Here is a 14,946-nt window from a genome sequence, read left to right as displayed (position 1 = left end):
TACACATCTATGTATCTACATATCCGCGTATCTATGTATCTATGTATCTACGTATCTACGCATCTATGTATCTACATATCCACGTATCTATGTATCTATGTATCTACATATCTACACATCTATGCATCTACATATCCACGTATCTATGTATCTATGTATCTATGTATATACATATCTACGTATCTATGTATCTACATATCTACACATCTATGTATCTACATATCCACGTATCTATGTATCTATGTATCTACATATCTACACATCCATGTATCTATGTTTCTACATATCTACGCATCCATGTATCTATGTATCTATGTATCTATGTATCTACATATATACGCATCTATGTATCTACATATCCACGTATCTATGTATCTACACATCTTTGTATCTACATATCCACGTATCTATGTATCTATGTATCTACATATCTACGCATCCATGTATGTATGTATGTATGTATGCATGTATCTACACATCCATGTACCTATGTATCTAAATAATTCCACATCTATGTATCTACATATCCACGTATCTATGTATCTATTTATCTACATATCTACACATCTATGTATCTACATATCCACGTATCTATGTATCTATGTATCTACACGTCTATGTATCTACATATCCACGTATCTATGTATCTATGTATCTACATATCCACGTATCTATCTACCTATGTATCTACACATCTATGTATGTACATATCCACGTATCTATGTATCTATGTATCTACATATCTACACATCTATTTATCTACATATCCGCGTATCTATGTATCTACATATCCACGTATGTATATATCTATATATCTACATATCCACGTATCTATGTATCTATGTATCTACATATCTACCCATCCATGTATCTATGTATCTACATATCACACATCTATGTATCTACATATCCACGTATCTATGTATCTATGTATCTACATATCTACGCATCCATGTATCTATGTATCTACATATCTACACATCTATGTATCTACATATCCACGTATCTATGTATCTATGTATCTACATATCTACACATCCATGTATCTATGTATCTACATATCTACGCATCCATGTATCTATGTATCTATGTATCTATGTATCTACATATATACGCATCTATGTATCTACATATCCACGTATCTATGTATCTACACATCTTTGTATCTACATATCCACGTATCTATGTATCTATGTATCTACATATCTACGCATCCATGTATGTATGTATGTATGTATGCATGTATCTACGCATCCATGTACCTATGTATCTAAATATCTACACATCTATGTATCTACATATCCACGTATCTATGTATCTATTTATCTACATATCTACACATCTATGTATCTACATATCCACGTATCTATGTATCTATGTATCTACACGTCTATGTATCTACATATCCACGTATCTATGTATCTATGTATCTACATATCCACGTATCTATCTACCTATGTATCTACACATCTATGTATGTACATATCCACGTATCTATGTATCTATGTATCTACATATCTACACATCTATTTATCTACATATCCGCGTATCTATGTATCTACATATCCACGTATGTATATATCTATATATCTACATATCCACGTATCTATGTATCTATGTATCTACATATCTACCCATCCATGTATCTATGTATCTACATATCACACATCTATGTATCTACATATCCACGTATATATGTATCTATGTATCTACATATCCACGTATCTATGTATCTACATATCTACGCATCCATGTATCTATGTATCTACATATCACACATCTATGTATCTACATATCCACGTATCTATGTATCTATATATCTACATATCTACGCATCCGTGTATCTATGTATCTACATATCTACATATCCACGTATCTATGTATCTATATATCTACATATCTACGCACCTATGTTTCTATGTATCTATTTATCTATGAATCCATGTATCTATATATCTACATACCAATTGCAATGTTTAGTGCGACCCTTTCTTCTCGCCAATTGCAATGTTTAGTTCGAACGGCCGTTCCAGTGACTGTTCAATGCCCTTCGCAATGTCCTTCGATTCACTGAGGGAGGGGGTGAAGCTTTTATATTCTACTCTTGTCTTGCAATTTTCCTCCATGCTTTAGCCAGAGTGTCAAACGCGATGTCCAATCTAACCTCCGTTCAACGAGTTTTCTTTACACTTATACAAAAATTGATGCAAAGTAGTACAATGCGTACTTAGTTCGAGGCTAATCAATATCAACTATTAATTACAAATCTATCTAGAAGGTTGATACTCAAGATCAACTATTATTTACAAATTAATTTAAATTCAATCAATGAAACCAACGCCATGGATAAAAGTGCGACAGTTTTATCAAGGACAAGTAGTGGGCCTCCATTGCTTGATTTCTTTTTTAAATTCATCTAGCTTTTTAAGTTTTTTAAAGTCATCGGGAAGGGTAGCCCAGTAGTTGTTGCGGCACGTTTTACTGCATCCAATCAGATTCTACTAGTATTTCCTCTCGCATCTGTAGGGAAGAATCGATTAACACTCCCTTTGTCAATAACATTTCAGGAAGCAAAAGCTCAAAATCGTTTTGACGAATTCTTTTATAGACATAATCGATCTTCTCTCGTTATTGCCATTGTTACAAAAGGTAGGTTTGGGTACATCTCAATACAAAGGAGGCAATGAGGAGAAGATCCATTAAGATTTGAAAAGAAATCATGTAAAAGATGTCTCCAATTCATTTTAAATGACTTTTTTGATCAATCTTTACTATGCAGCATGAACTTGTATGGTGTCCAGTTAAAATGTATAGACGGCTGACTATACAGGGTGTCCGGAAAAAAAGTATCGAGTTCGAACATGATTCTAAGTAGAAGGTTGTTGCGTGTGTTTAACAATATGTTAGTATAATTGTTTTTACAACAGTCATTATGATTAAAAAAATTAATTTTCTTTACAATTTTGAGTTCATCTTGAAAGTCAGAAAAAGAACGCTACTGTTTCAGTATAATTGCCCCCGCAGGAGCGTAGCGACGAGGAGGCACTCATAGTTTCACGCATAGATATTGGACTGGAATCTCAAAATTTTGCGAACTGTTTTGTTGTTGTCGCGCAAGCCTACCTGTAGTTAGTCTCTTCCGTAAATGTTCGGTTTTTTTTCCGGGATGGCAGTTGCTAGCCTAAAAACTTTTTCTTTATAATAGCAAGCGTCGCGGGCATTTTACTCAGCTTCCGACAGTAGATTCTACTCCGCTTGTAGAATTTTGCCCGAGTGGTCAACATGCAGGAAATGGAATGGAGAATTTTCTGGAAGTTTTTTTTAATTCAAGCTCTCTCCTCCTGCAGTCAAAATACTTATACGCATTTACTTTTGACTTTCGGATTAAACAAGTTATATACATATACCAATAGTGAATTTGCCGACAGTCAAATTACAATCTTTCTCCTGTCTTAGACATTCAGAAGATTGATTCATTTTTCGACCCAAACAGTTTGTCCCCAATAATGAACAAATGATTAAAATGATAATAAATAGTAGAACAATGATTTAATATGGACAAAAGTGATTATTGTTGGTGGTTGAATTGGCAACGAAATTCCACTAAAACTAAATTTATTTGACAATCGTCATTCATTGAATATACTCTACTCACAGGAAAAAATCCGTGAATCACATGCGTGTGAAAACCAATTTCCGAGCATGTGATCCTGCAAAAAGTCACATGCGTGTGAAAATGTAATTCACAATCCATCTTTTCTCACTTGTTAAATAGAATAGAAGTGAGTTACTTTTAGGGTATTAAACCTCTCTCTCTAAGAAAGACAAACAATCCTATTTGTGATTTTAAATATAGTCACACCCCATTTAATAAGTCGAGAAAAGATGGCTTGTGAATTGTATTTTTACACGCTTGTGATTTTTTTCAGAATCACATGCACAGAAATCAGTTTTACCAAGCATGTGATTTCCATACTTTTTCCTGTGACTCTCAGCAAGAATGCTTAAAGATCCTGTGTTATGGTACTTCGACAGTAAGTACAAATATTTTTTTCTTTGTGTACTATTATAAGACTTGATTTTATTAATCTTTTATGTTTAACCTGTGTTCTTGTTGATACTTACCTGGCACTATTTGGGAAATTATTATCAAAGATTGAAAGAAACTTTAGTGAACTATTTTTGAGAAAATCTCAGTACACTCGCCATATAGGCGGTCACCGAAAATTGTTCTATTCACGTCACCCGACCGCCGCATCAAATTTTCCGCTGATTTTCCGGTGTGAAGATGCAGAAAAAAATATGGGAAAAGCAATTTGTTCTTTTAAACTACAGCTTTTTTCTCAATTGCTCTGACGACCATCGAAAAATTGTTTTGCTCGCATTACCACCCGCCCCGCCCCCGGGAATTTTTTGACCACCCGTTCGCCCGCATGCCTTTTTAACACCCGTTGCGACGCGAACAGAGCATTTTTTCGATGACCGCCATATCATCAAATTTCATGTTTCTTATTTTCCCTTTAAGCTTTTTATGAATGAGGATTCGTTTACCTTGACAACGCAATATTACCTCGTTATTGCTACTATTACCACGTTAAGTCATGATTTCCCATCCTTCTACACGATATTGCTGTTACAACTGCAAGATAACTGGCATATCTTTTTAATGTAAACAATTTTGTCCATGAGATCCCTTATCATGCCGTTGGAAAAAGTCCTGAATGTACGCTATTTCCTGTTAATACCTGCTTCCTTCTCATCAATTATTACCACGCTACGTCCTATCCTCTTCCATCCTTTACACAACGCTGTTACAGCTTCTAGATAACTGGTAAATCAATTTAATGTAAACAATTTTGGATCACGATATCCTTTGTTAAACCGTTGGAAAAGCTACTAAGTACGTTGTTACCTGTCAATTTTTGGTTCCTGCTCGTTATGTTTCTGGCCCATAGCATTTCTTATGCTGTTTGGTTCTACTATATTTCATTTATATTTCAAATTGTTTGAAATAAATATAGTTACATGTCTTTTGACTGGTTTAGTATCTGTAACTGTCTGTAATTGATTCTACCTGGACAATTCTTAATGAATGTTTTAAGATTTGTATTTTATTCTTTGTAAAAAGTAATTCACATTTTTAGAAAATAAATATATTTCACTTATGTTAGCTTATTCATTGACATCTCAAAGAAAAACTGAGAAGAATCATTCTAGCTATTCCAAATCATTTCCAAACTTTTGCTATAAAGCATTAAAAAGCCTTAATTAGCATTAATTAGATTTTAGAATCATTTGTACTAGCGGATGGCAGTTAGTGAAAGCTATGGCTAGCATTAATGTATTTGATGAAGTAGTTCAATCAGATTAATTTTCGCGACTTTAAATTTGAGGTTGTTCTCTTAGAGTTGTTTGTATTAAGGAAGGAGTGAAGAAACCTCTGTATACTGAAAACTGAAATTTTGGTTGTTTGTTTATGACTTGATTTACTCAACCAGATTTAATGATTTAATCAAGCTTGCATACCTTATTGGAACTTATTTTCGCAGGATATAACTTTGACTTGAACCAGCGAAATGTGAATTTTCTGAAAACCCCTAGGAAAATGAAAGATATTGGTCAAACAAAAATCGATAATTACATTAGGGAGAAATTTTAGCGGGTAGAAAATCCGCCAAATTAAGTTCAAGCCAAATTTAATTTTTTCCGTCATCCGCCAAATTAAATTCCCGCCAAAATTTCTTCCTTTAAGGTATTTCCTGTGAAGTGCAATTTTCCTGATTTTGTTTTTTCGACCGCGAAAATTAGTCCCAATAAGGTACACGTTTTTAATAACCACAGGAATACTTTTTGCCAGCCTTGTTAATGCTTTTTCAATTAAATTTTAATCTTTCGGTTTAAAAATTCCAGCAAATTCGTAAAAATGACTTTCCAAGCATAAATTTTAATTTTGTACCATTTTGTGTTTAACTGTCGAAAAATGTTTCATACTTTTTTAGCAAAATTTTTTAAACTGGAGGGCTCCCACAGACTTTCCATTTTGTGTCGTCTCCTTTGATTTTAGCATTCATTTTTTAGGCTTCCATACACCATTCTTTGATTATTTTTCTTTCATCTATTCTTTCATCGATTCATCAATCCCATGAAAAATTAGGTTGCGTGCTGTCGATCGAATCAGCTGCTCTTCCTGCTTTTCTTTTTGAATTTTTAGAAGAGTCATTCGCGAAATATTCGTGACAAATAGAAAGTTTGTAAAACTTCAAACTTTGAAAAAATTTAATATTCATGGCACTTTTTAGCCTGTTAAAAGCCTGATAGTAATAAGTCAAAGGGCAACAGTTTCAAACCAATCTAAAAGCATTTCTCCATCTAAGTCTTTTTTATGTTAAAAGTTTCATTTTTACGTCTTGATTCACCTAAGTTTATGCTCACCAAAAAGATTTCTTCTTCGTAGAATTTACGTAAGTAAATATCGCGATTTTTCAACCTCACGAAAGTTTCTACTCGCAAAAGAAACTTCTACTTCTAAAGTAGTGACATAGAAGTTAATGTCATATAAAAAACAGAATTAAGTCTGAAAACAATGGTTTGGTTATTAAACTACCTTATCAGCCCTTTTTAAGCCGGTCCTTATTACGCCACAGCCTGATTTTGGGCTTACGCCAATCGTAAGTAGCGCCAAAATTTGTTAGAATGGCTTTTTATGCTTCAAATTTACATTAAAATATCATTTTTCAGTAGTAAACTGTTGAAACTTTCATTCAAAATCACGGATTATTGCGAAGTTTTAGATATGTAGTTAAACAATGGATCATTTTTTTGAATCATTATTATAATCCTCTAAATAGAGAAAAAATTAATGAATCAAATGAATCAAAATTAACGCCAATTTTAAGTAAAATTGGCAAAATTTTGGCCCTTTTTACACCGTCCCTTTAAACGCCGGAATGAAGACATCATACTGTGAACAAATGTCGTTTTCATAAGTTTTTAAAATCTGACTAAAGATTGCCTGAAAAAGCATAAAACTCTGAGCATCGGAAAAAAAATTTGTCTCTATTCTCGACTAATAGATGTATTTATACACAAGTACATAAATACATATAATAAATACATAGATACATGGATATGTAGATAAATGGATACATAGATACATGAATGCGTAGATACATAGATGTGTAGATACATGGATACGTGGATATGTAGATACATGGATGCGTAGATATGTAGATACATAGATACGTGGATATGTAGATACATAGATGTGTAGATATGTAGATACATAGATACATGGATGCGTAGATATGTAGATACATAGATACGTGGATATGTAGATACATAGATGCGTAGATATGTAGATACATAGATACATAGATACGTGGATATGTAGATACATAGATGTGTAGATATATAGATACATAGATGTGTAGATATGTAGATACATAGATACATAGATACGTGGATATGTAGATACATAGATGTGTAGATACATAGATACATAGATACGTGGATATGTAGATACATAGATGTGTAGATATGTAGATACATAGATACATAGATACGTGGATATGTAGATACATAGATGCGTAGATATGTAGATACATAGATACACAGACACGTGGATATGTAGATACATAGATGTGTAGATATGTAGATACATAGACACATGGATGCGTAGATACATAGATACATAGATGTGTAGACATACATAGATAGATGTGTAGATATATAGATACATAGATACATGTATGCGTAGATACATAGATACATGGATGCGTAGATATGTAGATACATAGATACATAGATACGTGGATATGTAGATACATAGATACAAGGATGCATAGATACATAGATACATAGATACATGGATGCGTAGATATGTAGATACATAGATACATAGATACGTGGATATGTAGATACATAGATACATGGATACGTAGATATGTAGATACACAGATACATAGATACGTGGATATGTAGATACATAGATGCGTAGATACATAGATACATAGATACATGGATGCGTAGATGTGTAGATACATAGATACATAGATACGTGGATATGTAGATATGTAGATATGTAGATACATAGATATACGGATGCGTAGATATGTAGATACATAGATGTGTAAATATGTAGATACATAGATGTGTAGATATGTAGATACATAGATACAAGGATGCATAGATACATAGATACATAGATACATGGATGCGTAGATATGTAGATACATAGATACATAGATACGTGGATATGTAGATACATAGATAAGCGGATATGTAGATACATAGATACATAGATACGTGGATATGTAGATACATAGATGTGTAGATATGTAGATACATAGATGTGTAGATATGTAGATACATAGATGCGTAGATATGTAGATACATAGATATATAGATACGTGGATATGTAGATACATAGATGTCTAGATATGTAGATACATAGATACATAGATACGTGGATATGTAGATACATAGATGTGTAGATATGTAGATACATAGATACATGGATGCGTAGATACATAGATACATAGATACATGGATGCGTAGATATGTAGATACATAGATACATAGATGCATGGATATGTAGATACATAGATGTGTAAATATGTAGATACATAGATGTGTAGATATGTAGATACATAGATGCGTAGATATGTAGATACATAGATACATAGATACGTGGATATGTAGATACATAGATGTGTAGATACATAGATAGATAGATACGTGGATATGTAGATACATAGATGTGTAGATATGTAGATACATAGGTACATAGATGCGTAGATACATAGATACATAGATACATGGATGCGTAGATATGTAGATACACAGATACATAGATACGTGGATATGTAGATACATAGATGCGTAGATACATAGATACATAGATACATGGATGCGTAGATGTGTAGATACATAGATACATAGATACGTGGATATGTAGATATGTAGATATGTAGATACATAGATATATGGATGCGTAGATATGTAGATACATAGATACATGGATACATAGATACATGGATGCGTAGATATGTAGATACACAGATACATAGATACGTGGATATGTAGATATGTAGACATGTAGATACATAGATACATGGATGCGTAGATATGTAGATACATAGATACGTGGATATGTAGATACATAGATGCGTAGATACATAGATACATAGATACATGGATGCGTAGATATGTAGATACATAGATACATAGATACGTGGATATGTAGATACATAGATGTGTAGATACATAGATACATAGATACGTGGATATTTAGATACATAGATAAGCGGATATGTAGATACATAGATACATAGATACGTGGATATGTAGATACATAGATGTGTAGATATGTAGATACATAGATGTGTAGATATGTAGATACATAGATGCGTAGATATGTAGATACATAGATATATAGATACGTGGATATGTAGATACATAGATGTCTAGATATGTAGATACATAGATACATAGATACGTGGATATGTAGATACATAGATGTGTAGATATGTAGATACATAGATACATGGATGCGTAGATACATAGATACATAGATACATGGATGCGTAGATATGTAGATACATAGATACATAGATGCATGGATATGTAGATACATAGATGTGTAGATATGTAGATACATAGATGTGTAGATATGTAGATACATAGATGCGTAGATATGTAGATACATAGATACATAGATACGTGGATATGTAGATACATAGATGTGTAGATACATAGATACATAGATACGTGGATATGTAGATACATAGATGTGTAGATATGTAGATACATAGATACATAGATACGTGGATATGTAGATACATAGATGTGTAGATACATAGATAGATAGATACGTGGATATGTAGATACATAGATGTGTAGATATGTAGATACATAGGTACATAGATGCGTAGATACATAGATACATAGATACATGGATGCGTAGATATGTAGATACACAGATACATAGATACGTGGATATGTAGATACATAGATGCGTAGATACATAGATACATAGATACATGGATGCGTAGATGTGTAGATACATAGATACATAGATACGTGGATATGTAGATATGTAGATATGTAGATACATAGATATATGGATGCGTAGATATGTAGATACATAGATACATGGATACATAGATACATGGATGCGTAGATATGTAGATACACAGATACATAGATACGTGGATATGTAGATATGTAGATATGTAGATACATAGATACATGGATGCGTAGATATGTAGATACATAGATACGTGGATATGTAGATACATAGATGCGTAGATACATAGATACATAGATACATGGATGCGTAGATATGTAGATACATAGATACATAGATACGTGGATATGTAGATATGTAGATATGTAGATACATAGATACATGGATGCGTAGATATGTAGATACATAGATACGTGGATATGTAGATACATAGATGCGTAGATACATAGATACATAGATACATGGATGCGTAGATATGTAGATACATAGATACATAGATACGTGGATATGTAGATACATAGATGTGTAGATACATAGATACATAGATACGTGGATATGTAGATACATAGATGTGTAGATACATAGATACATAAATACGTGGATATGTAGATACATAGATGTGTAGATACATAGATAGATAGATACGTGGATATGTAGATACATAGATGCGTAGATACATAGATGCGTAGATACATAGATGCGTAGATACATAGATACATGGATGCGTAGATATGTAGATACACAGATACATAGATACGTGGATATGTAGATATTTAGATATGTAGATACATAGATACATGGATGCGTAGATATGTAGATACATAGATACGTGGATATGTAGATATATAGATGCGTAGATACATAGATACATAGATACATGGATGCGTAGATATGTAGATACATAGATACATAGATACGTGGATATGTAGATATGTAGATATGTAGATACATAGATACATAGATACATGGATGCGTAGATGTGTAGATACATAGATACATAGATACGTGGATATGTAGATATGTAGATATGTAGATACATAGATATATGGATGCGTAGATATGTAGATACATAGATACATGGATGCGTAGATATGTAGATACACAGATACATAGATACGTGGATATGTAGATACATAGATGCGTAGATACATAGATACATAGATACATGGATGCGTAGATGTGTAGATACATAGATACATAGATACGTGGATATGTAGATATGTAGATATGTAGATACATAGATATATGGATGCGTAGATATGTAGATACATAGATACATGGATACATAGATACATGGATGCGTAGATATGTAGATACACAGATACATAGATACGTGGATATGTAGATATGTAGACATGTAGATACATAGATACATGGATGCGTAGATATGTAGATACATAGATACGTGGATATGTAGATACATAGATGCGTAGATACATAGATACATAGATACATGGATGCGTAGATATGTAGATACATAGATACATAGATACGTGGATATGTAGATACATAGATGTGTAGATACATAGATACATAGATACGTGGATATTTAGATACATAGATAAGCGGATATGTAGATACATAGATACATAGATACGTGGATATGTAGATACATAGATGTGTAGATATGTAGATACATAGATGTGTAGATATGTAGATACATAGATGCGTAGATATGTAGATACATAGATATATAGATACGTGGATATGTAGATACATAGATGTCTAGATATGTAGATACATAGATACATAGATACGTGGATATGTAGATACATAGATGTGTAGATATGTAGATACATAGATACATGGATGCGTAGATACATAGATACATAGATACATGGATGCGTAGATATGTAGATACATAGATACATAGATGCATGGATATGTAGATACATAGATGTGTAGATATGTAGATACATAGATGTGTAGATATGTAGATACATAGATGCGTAGATATGTAGATACATAGATACATAGATACGTGGATATGTAGATACATAGATGTGTAGATACATAGATACATAGATACGTGGATATGTAGATACATAGATGTGTAGATATGTAGATACATAGATACATAGATACGTGGATATGTAGATACATAGATGTGTAGATACATAGATAGATAGATACGTGGATATGTAGATACATAGATGTGTAGATATGTAGATACATAGGTACATAGATGCGTAGATACATAGATACATAGATACATGGATGCGTAGATATGTAGATACACAGATACATAGATACGTGGATATGTAGATACATAGATGCGTAGATACATAGATACATAGATACATGGATGCGTAGATGTGTAGATACATAGATACATAGATACGTGGATATGTAGATATGTAGATATGTAGATACATAGATATATGGATGCGTAGATATGTAGATACATAGATACATGGATACATAGATACATGGATGCGTAGATATGTAGATACACAGATACATAGATACGTGGATATGTAGATATGTAGATATGTAGATACATAGATACATGGATGCGTAGATATGTAGATACATAGATACGTGGATATGTAGATACATAGATGCGTAGATACATAGATACATAGATACATGGATGCGTAGATATGTAGATACATAGATACATAGATACGTGGATATGTAGATATGTAGATATGTAGATACATAGATACATGGATGCGTAGATATGTAGATACATAGATACGTGGATATGTAGATACATAGATGCGTAGATACATAGATACATAGATACATGGATGCGTAGATATGTAGATACATAGATACATAGATACGTGGATATGTAGATACATAGATGTGTAGATACATAGATACATAGATACGTGGATATGTAGATACATAGATGTGTAGATACATAGATACATAAATACGTGGATATGTAGATACATAGATGTGTAGATACATAGATAGATAGATACGTGGATATGTAGATACATAGATGCGTAGATACATAGATGCGTAGATACATAGATGCGTAGATACATAGATGCGTAGATACATAGATACATGGATGCGTAGATATGTAGATACACAGATACATAGATACGTGGATATGTAGATATTTAGATATGTAGATACATAGATACATGGATGCGTAGATATGTAGATACATAGATACGTGGATATGTAGATATATAGATGCGTAGATACATAGATACATAGATACATGGATGCGTAGATATGTAGATACATAGATACATAGATACGTGGATATGTAGATATGTAGATATGTAGATACATAGATACATGGATGCGTAGATATGTAGATATATAGATACATAGATATCCAATAGATAAAAAGTATAGTATGTATTAGATAAAAGGATAATACATAAAGACCAATGATACGTGGCATTCTATCCGAGGATTGAGCCGAGAACGCTCCGCGAACTCATGCGCGGGTGAAAAACTTCAATCTGTCAATCATTTTCTCAAGCGAAGAGTACGCGAAGCGATTCTAGCTTTACGATAGTGCCGCGGGTCATCAATGGATAGTATTCAATTATCATTATCCCTTTATTTTCATTCCTAGAACTTTTGCAAAAAAAAGGAAAAATAGAAAAGTTGTATTTTTTACTGCTCTAATTACATACTGAAGTTGAAAGATCTTCTATGTGGCGTTTTTTTGCAAACTTCAAAAAACTGATTTTTGTCCTGCCTTAAGTGCTTGAGTGCAGCATAGGGTACAAAGTCCAAACATGCGTTTTCCGTTATTTTTTTTTTGTGAAGAGTTAGGTCTATACTGTCAAGGCATTTTGATGTAACTGTCAAACCTGAAAATGAGGGGAAACCAACATTATCCAAAGTCTCCCTTGCATCCATTTTGCATTGAAACCTGGAGTCAAGTCTGACTGACCAATCAAAGCAGAAAAATTTCAAAACAAATGAACTATACGCAGCTCCGCTCGCATTTTTGTTTTGATTTAACTTTGTATTTTAATGACCAGCCAGGTCACCCATATACCCATACGAGGGCTATGCATGTTAGCCTCCACTGATGCAAGTTACCCAATCTCACGGTACAAATTCGTCAAATTCATGTAGCTGAAATTTTCTTTTTTTTTTGCATGACTTTGTCATTATTGGTGTCTGTTTGTACAGCCCTCGAATTTCAGGTCGGCATTCGGCAGTGCCGACCTAAAAGCCGACCAAAGAGTGCGTATGGTCGGCAGTTCATTGCCGACCATATTCATTGATTCTCTCGGCAGCCGACCATAAGTTATCTTTTAGGTCAGCAAAGCCGACCTTAACAGCAAAAAGTATTAAAAGAGAAAAGAACCATATCGCACTCAAATAAAAAAACAAACATTGCCGTAGCCTTTAAACAACTTTGCCGACCTAAAATATAGCTCAGATCGGCATTGCCGACCTAAAAACAAGCTTAGGTCGGCAAAATTTCTCCGGCCTTCGGCCGGATTTGGACGGCACTTGCGTGCCGACTTACTTTTACTTGAATTTCGAGGGCTGTTGTAGATTATGTTTAAAAACAATGGAAGGCTAGAAAAGATCAAATGGTACTGCTTATAGAATGAAAAACGATTACCTTTTGCCTTGGCACTGAAAGATTTGAATTTTATGAGCTGGTTTCACTTCTTTTTCTCCTGGCCCCACTTTCTTTCTTCTGGATGGGTACTACTAAATTTATGCTCTTTTTGGTCACGTGAGTTAAAATTCTTGGAATCACATTTACAATGGCAATCTCCATTAACCCGACCTCGACCTCGACCCTGACCCTTGAAAAAGGCCGACCCTCGACCCTTGGAAAAAAGCCGACCCTCGACCAAAATACAATAAAAAGCCGACCCTGGGTAAAACAAAACAGTTTTTTTGGCAGTGTTTTTTTTAATATAAAGGTTGAGCAGACAAGCAGGGGGTGGGATGGGATACACACGTTTTTTTATAAG

The 14,946-nt window shown here is 33.4% G+C and overlaps 1 protein-coding gene across 1 annotated transcript in view; it reads right to left on the bottom strand.

The window, feature by feature from the left end:
- LOC136814333 (uncharacterized) overlaps positions 1–14,662 on the bottom strand; it is a 33,768-nt gene extending 19,106 nt beyond the window's left edge. The window contains exon 1 of the mRNA XM_067070855.1: positions 14,586–14,662. The gene's annotated coding sequence lies outside the window, so the exon portion shown is untranslated. The remainder of the gene's footprint in view (positions 1–14,585) is intronic.
- Positions 14,663–14,946: the final 284 nt, after the last annotated feature.

The sequence above is a fragment of the Clytia hemisphaerica genome, unplaced genomic scaffold (assembly GCF_902728285.1).
Source record: "Clytia hemisphaerica strain Z4C2 unplaced genomic scaffold, Clytia hemisphaerica genome assembly, whole genome shotgun sequence".
Lineage (NCBI taxonomy): Eukaryota > Metazoa > Cnidaria > Hydrozoa > Leptothecata > Clytiidae > Clytia > Clytia hemisphaerica.
This window is presented reverse-complemented; position numbering and strand designations above follow the sequence as displayed.